Genomic DNA, 12932 nt, shown 5'->3' with positions numbered 1-12932 from the left:
AAGAAATCACATTGTACCAAAAAAGGATCGAAGTCATTTTAGAAAAATTAAAGATTACAAAAAAAATAAAATTATATATATATATATATATATATATATATATGTGTGTCTGTGCGTGTGTGTATATATATATATATATAAAGGCTTAAACCATTTCAAAAGAACTTTAGTTATTTTATTCTTTTCATGATGAAGTATTCCAAAAATGACTTAAGTCGATTTATGGCAACAAATAATTCCTTATTACTAATCAAAACATATTTAAAGGGGGAAAGAGCCTATGGGATCTCTCTCTTGACTTTCGTACCTCCACTCATCACTCTCTCTCTCTCTTTAATCTTAAAAGACCATTCAATTTGAAGATTTTGATAGTGATTCTAACAATTCGAAAATGGAAAGACAACAATTTCTACTAGATTTTTTTTTCTCTTTCTTTTGTTAGTTAGCTCTCATGAAAATGGGTAGCTAACCTTTTTCTTTTGGAATTGTATGTTACTTGATTTATGTGTTTATAAATATTATGATCTTTTCATTATTTTGTGATTTCATTTTCATTCTTAAAGTACTTACATTTTGATCATTCGTAAATTAATTTTAAATTTTGAATTCGATTGGAATTGTTTTTTAAATTAAGACTTGAAATGAACTGTCTACTGATCCCAGTCCATAAGAATAGATCTTAAATCTGTATTTTAAAAAAAAAAATCTTAAAATCTCTTTAACTAAGGAAATCTTAAAATCTCTTTATCAAAAAATTGATATTAAGTGAATTTAATCCTAATCAAAATAGTGAAAGAGTGACCAACATATATAAAGTTTTGTTGTCCATAGATGTTGAGTGTACAAAATGATTTAAACTCTTGAGACGTGTAACACACTGTCTTAAATAACTTATTCATAGATCGATTTTTACACAAGTCAATGAAATATAACATGATTTTCTCTATACTAGACAGAGGATATAGAACTAACAAGTTTTAATTTAACCCAAAAAAGAGAAAATTCTCTAGAAATTTAATAATATAACCTGTTGTAATTTTAATTAATTTTAAATTATTAAACACTTGAAAATAATTGATTTAAATTATCATGATTAATTATAATCCAAACAATTGATATCTCCTTCTATAAATATTAAGAATTAGTAGAAGTCAAAAGTAGTCATTATTGTTCTCTTCTCTTATTCTCTAAATTTCTTTTTTTTTTTCTAAATTAAAAATTTATTAATTATGCATCGTCCTGTTGTCACATGATATAATTTAGTTGGGTAAGTTTGGTAAGTGCATGATTCAACATTTCATAACTAAATTAATTTTTTCAACTTTCCTTCCCTCTTTTTTTCCTGAGGTTCTTTAATGCTAATTTAAACACCACTTTAATTGTAATGCCTGCCCAAGACCTAACACTTTTGTTTATTTTTGTATTTAAAAAATGCAGTTCAATTCGCAGGGATCATGACGATAAATCATAAAACAACAAACAAACTAAAAATATTCTTCGTTTTTAAATCCTAACCCTTTATCAATGTCCTAAGTCAACGTACGTATTACGCAATCGCCTAGGCATTCTTCTTAACATTTTGATTTTTCGAAACAACTATTTTGGGTCTTTCATGTCTGCAAAATACCTATCATCCTTTCACACACAAAATAATAAAGCGTGTTTACTGTATATTGACTGCCAAACGAACTTAGAAGAAGAGAAAATATATTTGTACCATAAAGTAAAACTAAAGATTAGGCATGGCAATGGGGCGGGTGGAGGCGGGGCGCAAATTAAAACTGCCCTGCCCCTGCTCCTGATACTCACCGGTATAAAATCTGGGTCCTCATCTCCGTTTTTAGTGGAGTTCGGGTTTTTCCGCCCTGCCCCCACTCCTGCTCCTTTTTTTTTTCTTTTTTTTTTAAATAAATATGAACAATTTTAAAAAAGTAAAAGAAAAGTAAATCCGAGCCCCCGATTTTATAAATAGAGGAAAATCTGAGTCCGAACCCGAACCCAATAAACACGGGTTTTCCCCGTCCAAATCGGGGCGGGTTCAGGCACCCACGAGAGCCGGTTAGATTGTCATGCCCAGGGACGGAGCCAGGATTTCAATACTGGGGGGCCGAGAATTGGAATGATCAAATGAGGCGCTACATTTTTTTTAAAAAAAAAAAATTCCAAAGTGATACCACATAGCAGGCCGTACCAGAAGTCCAAAAGTTGAATAAAAAAATAAATTTGGGTTATTCATTTAATTATACATATGAGTTTATATTAAAAATAGGGGGTGTCATATAGTAATATATATGTATATAAAAAAAAATTAAAATTGTTGGGGGGCCGTGGCACCCGTAGGTCCCCCCTTGGCTCCGTCCTTGGTCATGCCTACTAAAGATTAAAAATATCTATATAATTAATTGTTTATATGATATATTATACTATTGATTAATAATGCAGGCAATCAATTGTTAATATAATGCAGATTTACAATGTCTATATTCATAATTGAAATATAATTAAATAAAAATATATTAACAAGGGTAAATACAACGTCGAATTGTTAACGTGCAACATTTTTCATAACACTAATCATTATCCTAATTTTCTATAAAGGATTAGTTCCTATACATTTTCGAGTTACAAGGTAGTAATCCCTGAGACAGCAATGGGATCAAAAAATAAATACGTAGGTAGAAATTATGAAGAACAAAGTCTTATTTAAATTTTTTTTATAAATTTAATTAGTTAATTATGTATAAATAGTATAGAATATAAAATTAGTATGTAATGTTAGCTTTGACTAAAAGCATGCCAATTTTGATGAAGGCACATGATTATAGTTTTACACATCTAACATATAACATATTACCTTATTACAGTACACAAGATTCCTTTTAAATGGAAGCATGCACATTGCAGAAGTCTGGTTTACTTTGTGTGCAACACGGATCACACTAGCAGTTCAGAAATTGACAATTCCTCCAAAAGACCACAGTTTTAACATTCTACCCATGTAAAAGGGATTAATTAGAATAGTATATCCATCGATAAATGTTGACTTTCCAAAAACTTAAACTATTATAAGTAAAGGATGGTAAATAAGTTTTGTGTAATGTTATACTTATAATAAAAATAGTATAATATTACTTTTATATTTATCCTTTTTCATCATTAATAATTTTTATTGTACGTAATCTGATAAAAAAATGCAAAAATAATATTTATTATATGCATAACATTACTCATAAGTTTATTATGCTTGTGTTTGAATTAAGTCCAATTAAATTCAAGACTTTTTCATACGCGTTTTTCTTGTCCTTATAATGATATTTTGACATTTATTTTCAAATATATCAACTTCTAAACATTTTACTGTTTTAATCACTACAACCAAATTTATTATTAGTAACAATTATTTAATAACAATAAATTAATTATCTTTATTTTATTATTTAATAAAAATATTAATGATTAATATACAATAACCACTAAAAGTATACTTACATTACACTAAAATTTATTATTAATGATAATTTTTTGTTAAAAAAATTCAAGTTCCACGTCGAAGAGATAAGACAATTAAAAACTATATAAGTAGAGTGCAACATTCACCTTACAAGTCTCACATATTTTAGGAGATTAAAAAGTATATAAGTAGAGGGTAACTCTTACCTTACAAGTCTCACATCTCTTAAGAGATAAGATAATTAAAAAATATATAGACTAGGAATCATTTCTTAAAGAAAAACTCGAGTCGCACATTGACTAAAAATAAGAAAATTAAAGAATATATAAATAGATAACAACTCTCATCTTATAAGTTTTACATCGACTAGAAATAAGATAATTAAAAAATATATAAGTTATGAATTATTTCTTAAAGTTTTAGGATCAATAACAAAAAAAATATTAAATGTCAGTAAAAAAAATGTCACAAAAACTTGTATATTTTTTCTCAATCATTATAAGGATCTTTATTAACATGCAAAATAATTGTCGATATGATCATTATAAGGGTCTTTATATTATTACTAATATTAAATATCAGTAAAAAAATATCACAAAAACATATATTTTTTCGATCATTATAAAGATCTTTATCAACATATAAAATAATTGTTGATATATGTTTTATTGACTCGTCATACAATGACCGATGCTAAAATGTTAATAAAATAATTTACAGCTATTTTTATTATCACTAAAAATAATATTAAATATCACTAAAAGTTCATTTTATTACAGTGAATATGATAACATTTTTACTCCAATTAATAGATACTTAATGATGATAATTAAAATAAATTTTAAAATATTTAGAAGTTCCCTTTGGGGTAAAGTAAGAAAACAAAGGAAACGAAATTACACACATAAGCATCATCTAAGAGTTGATGGTGTAACTCAAGGTAGTCCGCATGTTCACAGACATGTCTATTTCACCGAGTCTCTCTCCGAGACAGTGCTCAGATCGTTACACCTTTCGTGCGGGTTGGAACTTACCCGAGAAGGAATGAGGGAGCGGAGTACCGGTGTTTGGATCCTTAGCTAGGTATTTTGTGCAACAGGTACCAACTTCAAAGTATTTAGAAGTTATATATTTAAACATTTTTAATTCAATTTAAATAGATACTTAAAAATGTCATTGTATTGATAAATTTAAAAATAAAATTTTTATGAAAATCATTTTTTGAATAATTTCTCCACTGTCATTTTTAATTATATAAAAAAATTACTTATTTTTAATAATTTTTTTGTAAAAAATTATTTTAATAAATTTTATAACTAATAACCATTAGGGTTAATCTAGTGATTGAGTGATGATGGATTTGAGTAATTAGAAGCATAAAGATCTAGGTTCAATCCTCATTGTGATCATCTTTGTAATCTTTTCTATTTTTACTAAAAAAAAATTTATGACTAAGTGTGTTTATAATTCTTCATTTAATAGCGTGTGAAAAAAGTTTTCATTTAGAAAACATTTTATATATAAAAAGTATTTATTTTATTAAAAATATAATGTAAAAATGTTATGTTTGATTTGTTATTTAAAAAATAATATTTTTAAGAAATATTTTTATTAGAAATGAATTTTATATAAGTTTCTTATGAAATTATTTTTTATGAAAAATAAAAAAGTAACTTTTCAAAATAAAAATAAAATTTTAATACAGAAAATATTTTAGTAAAAATTATTGATTTCCATTTAACATTTAAATATTTTTAAAAACATTTTTTTCTTTAGTAGAATTTCATTACATAAATACTTTTTCAAGTTATTTAGTTATATATAACATTTATAATCAACCATTATAAAAAAAATCCTTTAGTAGAATTTCATCACATAATACTTGTTTCAAGTTATATATATATATATAAACTTAATATGGAAAGTTATAATAAAATAACTAAATAAAAATTCAAATATGTATAGTGTAATTTTCTATAAAATATCTTCCGATACCAAAGTCCAAATTCCAAATTTTGTGCTTGTATTCTTGGAAAAAAGTAATTTGTCGACATGTTTATCTTGTATGTTAACTTTACGATGTTAATTGATGCTTTTATGGTCCGCAGTCAAATCAAAATTAGCTTGTGTGTACGAATGAACGAAGTAGATGTTGGATCATCCAGAATTTGTTTTTTAATAACTTCTTAGCCAAAATAAGATGTAGCCAATTTTTTTTTATATATATATATAAATAGATTTCATTTAAACTGATGAAAAATAGTTAAAATTACATAACTAAAACATGAAAATTGATGTCACTCGTTACAATTCAAAATTTAACATAGTTTTAAGTTTGACGAATTAAAAGTTATCATTAAAATAACAAAAAATTATACAATTATAACAACATTCAAGGAAGTATTTTTTTTTCCTTCTTTGATTTTTTTTAAAGACAGGAGACACCTTTATCGGTCAAAAAATAACAAAGCAATTTCATCACATTTTAGTAGAGGTCTTTGAAACTTTAGTTAATTATTTATTTAATTTAAAGTTTTTATTTAGGATAGCTGATTCAAAGCAATGACGGAACTTTTCTTTCTTTATTATTCCCTCCTCACTCATTAATTTCATTCACCTTTATACCACTTATTTCTGCTATAGGGTTCAAGTATAGGTTAATTACATAGTGTGTATAAATACAACTTTACAAGATTTTTTTAAAAGTTTTTTTTTTTTTTTATCGAAAACTAATTTTCATTTTTAGTAAAAAAGACTCTGAAAATGTACTTATAACTTATAACTGAAAATATTTTTTGGTATAGCAAAGGCGCTTTTAAGTAACAACATTTGGATTGATCAGTCTTGCAAATGATATGACAACTTTATGTTTGTAATAAAGACCTTAACTCATGCTTAGAATTGATATGAACCAGATTCTTTAACATGGGTCACATTTGGCCCAGGTTTTGTTCTCATCTTAAAATTCAGCGTAATCAGTGCTAGAGGAATCTTGGATTAAGAACTAAGACTAGAAATTAGGCATCTATTTGCAAATTAAGTTGTAACTCTTCCATCAAAGATTGGCCAATACATGTGCAACAAAGTTAAAGCAATGGCCCCTCCTACTAGCCTTCTTGATTGATGATGATGTGCTGCCATGGAACTCATCTAGTGATGCTAAGCTTTCAGTACTGTCTGCTTATAATTATTTAATTTAATTTAATGGGATTAATAGAGATAGCTTATGTGCCTTGATTTGGAGATGGTATGGCCCACAATTAAGAGGTAGAATGCTAATGTGGAGACTTATCAAACTAGTCATTCCAACGAAAAGTTTTTGCTTCATAGCAAAAGAATGATCATAAAAATGTTTACTCTGTTTATTTGATTATGTTCTTGCACTTTTATATAAATTCCCTTTATTTTACACTATTTTTTCTTTGTATATATGAATAAAAATATCTCTGGATCCATAATTAAAAGACTAATTTCTTTAAAATATAAAGATTATTGAAATGAATTTTATCTTTTTCTACAAAGTGTTTTTTATATACTTAATCAAATATCATCATCATAATATTTAGAAATTCAATTATCTATCAATTGTATTAGATTTTATTAATATTTATATCGATACTTGATTTTAATCAAATGAACACAAAATAAACTAATTTGAAGGGCACATTTGTAATTGGATAATCAATTTTGGTACAAAATCAATTTGAGAATTTGAAATTGGAAAGAGAACTCTATTTTAGTGTGTGTTTGGATTTAAGTTAAAAAAGTTAAATTTAACGAATACTTCTCACTCAATCGAAACTTCCCGTTTAACGAAAAAGTAACATATGTATTATTTTATATGCAACATATATTTTGAAGATAATGAAATTTAACATAATATACAAAAAAAAAAAAAATACCAAACAAATTGATACAATATTCGATAAGAATTGAACATCCGTTTGGGTACCTAAACGGCAAACCAAACATAGCCTTAGTAGTTAGTGATCAAGTGAGAAATTGTGTTTGAAATGTGTTTTTCTCTTATTATTTTGAGAAAATGACAGATGATATGGGGTTTGGGTCACTGGGCCTATTTTCAGTTTAACTGTGGCCCATAATAGTCTTTTTTTTCTTCTTTCATCCTAATAACCAAAACAATTCAAAGAAAAAGAAAACTGGTGGGAGAAAACCTGTTCCCGCTCGTGCATTCCAACGGTTCCAATTAGTGGTAATAAATTTACGACCCACAATCACATAATTGCTGAACTCTTGTGATATCTTTTTCATGGATTCTCTTCCCACACCACTCCCAGGTTACAAATTTACAATGCAATTTTTTCATCCTATTATTTCATTATGCATCACCCCTTCACATTTTCCTTAGTATTATTTTTCTAAAACTTTTTTTTAATGCAAATAATTTTCTTAAATGGTACCAGGCAAAGCCAGTGATTCGAAACCAAAACTCAACAAAGCAGCCAAAATGGGCACTAGTGAAGCCCAAAGGTAACCTAACACTTTTTATTCACCAATTTAATTTCACTTGCTATAATTCTATATATGAAAAGAAAATCATGATTTGTTTTGGTTTCAGACAGAACCGTGTTTTTGGTACCACTAGGAACACAAACATTATCCCAGGAAATTCCGCCAAAACAAATATTACTGTTCCAAAGACACAACCCACTAAGACACGTGTTAAAAAATCGAGAGAGAATATGAACCCCGGATTGAAGAAGAAAAGTGACACATTCCCTGCTGAAAAAACATCAAAGAAGAATGGTTAATGTTCATCTTCTGAGACCAAAACTCCGGTAACATTAAATTGTAGCGAGTCATCGACACCATTCTACAGTGCAATAAATTGTAGCAACTGTCGTTTTGATAGGCTTGAGACGTCATCTTATTGGGTTGTCCAAATCAAAATGGCCGAGTCTGTGGGCAAGCATTTTGTTGCTTCTCACTTCTTTAGGCTTGCTTTCGAATCTCAGGCTGAGGTAAAAAAATTCATTTGTGGTGGTTAACTACCCTTTACATAAATGTCTCCTTAGTACACTGTCTGAATTTACCAAAACTTGTAATGTCCTATACTTGCTTTCTGTTGGATGAATGCCACAAAATTGAATCAATAAATCATTATTCATATAGCCAATTTGTTAACTTTCATAATAAGTACTTTAAAAGTTATATTAGCATTGAATTTTAATTTAATGATAATGTAAGATATTTTACACCCATCTATTTAAAGAAATTATTAAGTAATCTAAATTACTATGGTAGGTTTCAACATATCTTTGTTGACATATATTCAATTTTTTGTTTTGGTACAACTTGTGTTTTGGTACAAAAAAAGGTGGCTGATACTTTGAACCTGATATTTGGTGTGTTGGTAAGCCAATAAGGAAGCTAAGGATGGAGCTTAGAAGGTATTTGTTGAGGCATGGATATCTATCTGAGCAGAAGGAATGGAGAGAAGTTGCTGCTAAGTATGGACTACTCAACCTTGAAAGCAACACACACTAGTGTTGTAATGAAAACACTTAACCACTCATACACTATACATTTTAGCCACAATATAGGTACTTCGTTGTTGCTACTTAATTTTTTTATTTTATTTATCTAGTTCCATCATTTGTATCTATAATTTATGACCACAATAAAGATAATATTTTCATGTACACATTTGTTATACTATATAAATTATAAAAATGCGGACAGATACGAGCTAGATATGCATAAGATTGATTAAAAAAATGACTTAAAAACTGGCTCTTCTTTAAAAAAATTTAGAAAAAAGTGGGGCATTCCGAGAATTGAACTCGGGACCTCTCGCACCCTAAGCGAGAATCATACCACTAGACCAAATGCCCTCGGTGTCTTACAATGTTAAAAGTTGTGAATTTGTCTGTATTACAATTCTATCATTTGCTTCTTTTGTGTTTCACTTCTAAACATAACCATGACCAACAGATGATGTTAATATTTAGCAAAAAAGAATTTAATATATTTTTAGTTCCTTAGGGGTAAATTTATTTTTGATTTTTAAATTTAAAATTATTATTTTTATTCATTGTAATTTTTAAAAATCTTATTTTAGTTTCTTAAGTCGTCAATGATATATATGAAAATAACAGACAATTATGTAGTATTAACTGATTTTAATATAATATTTTTATTGATAAAGATATTAATAAATAAATTTTATTTGACAAATTCCTTAATAAAATTTAAATATAAGGACAAAAATAATTTTTTTTTTAAATTACAAAGACTATAAACGATCAAATTTATATTTGAAGAACTAAAAATAAATTTATCTTAAACTTGAAAAACTAAAAATATATGAATAAGATTTTGTTATACTCATTGGTATAATTGTGATTGAGAAAAAAAATTCTATACTTTATGAGTAATTATTTAAAAGATATAATTCATTTTTATTAGATTTATTTTTATAAGGATAAAAGTAATACTTTTAGTTAAGATTTTATGTTTAAACTTATAATTAAATCTCAATCTTTGGTTAAGAAGTTTAAATGTTGAAATTAAATATGATACTCGATAAAAATTAGTTATGGATAAAATTAATAAATACTTATTTTACACATGCAAAATGAATGGTGGTTAAGAGAGAGAGAGAGAATAAAATGTTGAAATGAATGTGGGGAGGCATGGTTGAAATCGGATCCCATAAATGAAATTGATTAAGGAACATGTTTGGGCCAAAAATTAAAGGAGAGGTTGATGTCTAAGTTTTGCATGCCATTTTTACAAGTACATCCGACACCATCGACCCATCACTAGTGGGTTCGTAGTGCAAAAGATATGACACATTACCAACCCTGCTTTCTCCATCAAAATAAATCTAATCTCATTAAATAAATACCATCTTCATTTTTTTTATTATAAATATTATATTTTCTTTAACAACTCAAATACATTCTTTTTTTATATTTGTCAAAAAAAAAATTAAAATGAATATAATACTAATAACTGTTACTTTAACTTTCTCCCCTAAATACATAATCAAATTTGAATCACTGATTCATATGTTTAATATAAAAAATGATTATTACTTTTGAGATATAGATTAGAGAGTACAATTAAATAAAAAAACTATTTATTGTGTAAAAAATCATTTGCCTAATCGTTGTCTCTGATGAAAGTAATTTAAAATGCAACAAAATGAATACATTGTTCAGTTATTTATTTATTTATTATTATTATACCAATAATATAAAATCCTTTTAGCAGATACTTTTAATCGTTAATGTTTCAATAATTAAGAGCACTAACAACAATGTTGTTGAAATTTCAACTTCTGTTTGATTTATTTGTAATTTTAGAAAATACATAAATTATTAATTACTTTTCTTTTCTAACTTTAATTTTCTTTTTGGAAATCTCGACTAAGTAAAATAAAAGAACATTAATGAAGTGTGAAGATAATATAATTGAATACTTCCTCTATTTTTTTAACTATCATTTAGAAGATTTTTTTCCTATTTATCTTTCACTTTAATTTTTTAAGATAGCTTTAATTATTATTTTATTAGTTTTTCCATTTACCAAATAAAGAAAAATATAATGATGATATTATATTAAATGTCGAAGTAATTAATAGAAAAATAAGAGAAATAAAGGATGTGTTATAAATTATAAATAATTTTGACACAAATGACGATATTTGTTACATTTCTTAATTTATGGACTAGGGCGAAAGGCTGTTAGACAATAAGATTATATATCTTTGTTGACATGATTTTATCTAATGAATATTATAAGCTTAAACTAATAGTATGATATATTATATTAATATTTGGTAATGTACTAATGGTATATATAATTTTTTCTTTTCGAATGGAAGTGTACGTTCTATGTGATTCTCAAACTTTATTCCCAAAATTTCAAAATAAAATGAATATTAATTATTTATTACCTTTAATCATATATGATGAAGGCTATGGTGATCACTTATGTTAAGTGATTTATAGTCTTATATTCATTTTATATACAATGCATTCTCACTATCAGATATGTTTTTCTTCCTTCTCTTTCTGTAATTGACACTGCTATTTGGATCTAGTGATGATGCAACATTCCATGGTGGCTATGGGGAACTAACAGAAGACCAGGTATTTGATGACGTCTTTTGGTGCACTATAATAATATGAATCTTAGATTATTAAATTGAAAATATTTAATAACTTCTTAAATTGCATATAATATATTTTTTTTATCTATCTGAATTATAATAACATTAACAAAATATATTGAAATTGCCTCTAACGATAACCCAAACAAGAACTAATATATTAGATGTGGTTCAGAATGCACACTACAATAAATGAGAGCATGCTTGAGTTAAATTTTGCAAACTTAAGTTCGAATACTTTTTCAGCTTGCAAGAGGAACATTGGTCATGCTTCAATGGAACCATGTTTTTAAGCAAAATATAAGTGTGCAAATGTCCTTTTAAAGTTAACCAAACATGTTATAAAAAAACCAAGTTTGAGCACTCTAAATGGAAATCCAAACATAGCCTTAAAAGACAATGAAAAGATGTTGTACTAATTGTTTTTCAACGAAGATGATGGGTTTGCTTAAATTAATAATTTTTTTTTTTTTTTACTTTTGGATTAAATTGTGTATAGTTAAGATTCTCAAAATTTATTGAATAACAATTATTTAGACTTCTATCAATCACTTCAATCTTTTAAGAAATCAAAGGCACAACTTGATTCTGTTGGGTTTATCTTGTTGGGAAACCCCTATAAAATCCTAAACAAATGGGTGAACAAAAACAAGCAATCCATTCAGGTTGGTACAAAATTGATGGTTGAAAAAGATTATGACCCAATAACGAACAATGATCAATGTTTGAACTTGGACGTAGTTCTGACCATGAGATTGAGATGTGTCCAACACCCGGAATTGATTTTCTAACAACTAACCCACGATTGATTGCACGGTTAGATTTTTTTTTTTTTTTTTTTTTGGCTAAAATAGTATTTTAGTCACTTATAATAATTGTTTGTTTCAATTTAATCCCACTTTTATTTTTGGTATCAATTTGGTCCCTAATAAATTAATTGGTTACAATGTCGGACTTCCGTCTAAATTATTTAGACGGAGTTAACTATTGGCAACGTGGATGCCACGTGAAAGTTACGTAGATGCCACGTGGAAGCTACGTATATGCCACGTGGACGTCAAATTTTGTCATGCATCTGGAAGCAGAACGGCGCGTTCTGGTAGCAATCATGATGTGTAAATTTTGCATCTAGAACGCCCCGTTCCAGATGCATTATTTAATCCCAAAGTGTGTAGCAGAACGGACCGTTCTGGAACTCAAAACAGGCCGTTCTGGATTTAGAACGGGCTGTTCCAAAACGCCAACCAACATAGTGCACCAGTGTAGTTCAAAAATTGAAAGCAAACCATTTACACATACACAATTTTTTTATCTAAAAAATAATATATTTTAAAAAATAAA

At 27.1% G+C, this 12932-nt stretch overlaps 1 non-coding gene across 1 annotated transcript; it reads right to left on the bottom strand.

The window, feature by feature from the left end:
- Positions 1-9234: 9234 nt before the first annotated feature.
- Positions 9235-9306, bottom strand: TRNAP-AGG (transfer RNA proline (anticodon AGG)). Its single transcript has one exon. It is a non-coding gene; the product is annotated as a tRNA-Pro (tRNA).
- Positions 9307-12932: the final 3626 nt, after the last annotated feature.

Source organism: Cajanus cajan, chromosome 8, assembly GCF_000230855.2.
Source record: "Cajanus cajan strain Asha chromosome 8, NIPB_CcT2T_4, whole genome shotgun sequence".
Lineage (NCBI taxonomy): Eukaryota > Viridiplantae > Streptophyta > Magnoliopsida > Fabales > Fabaceae > Cajanus > Cajanus cajan.
This window is presented reverse-complemented; position numbering and strand designations above follow the sequence as displayed.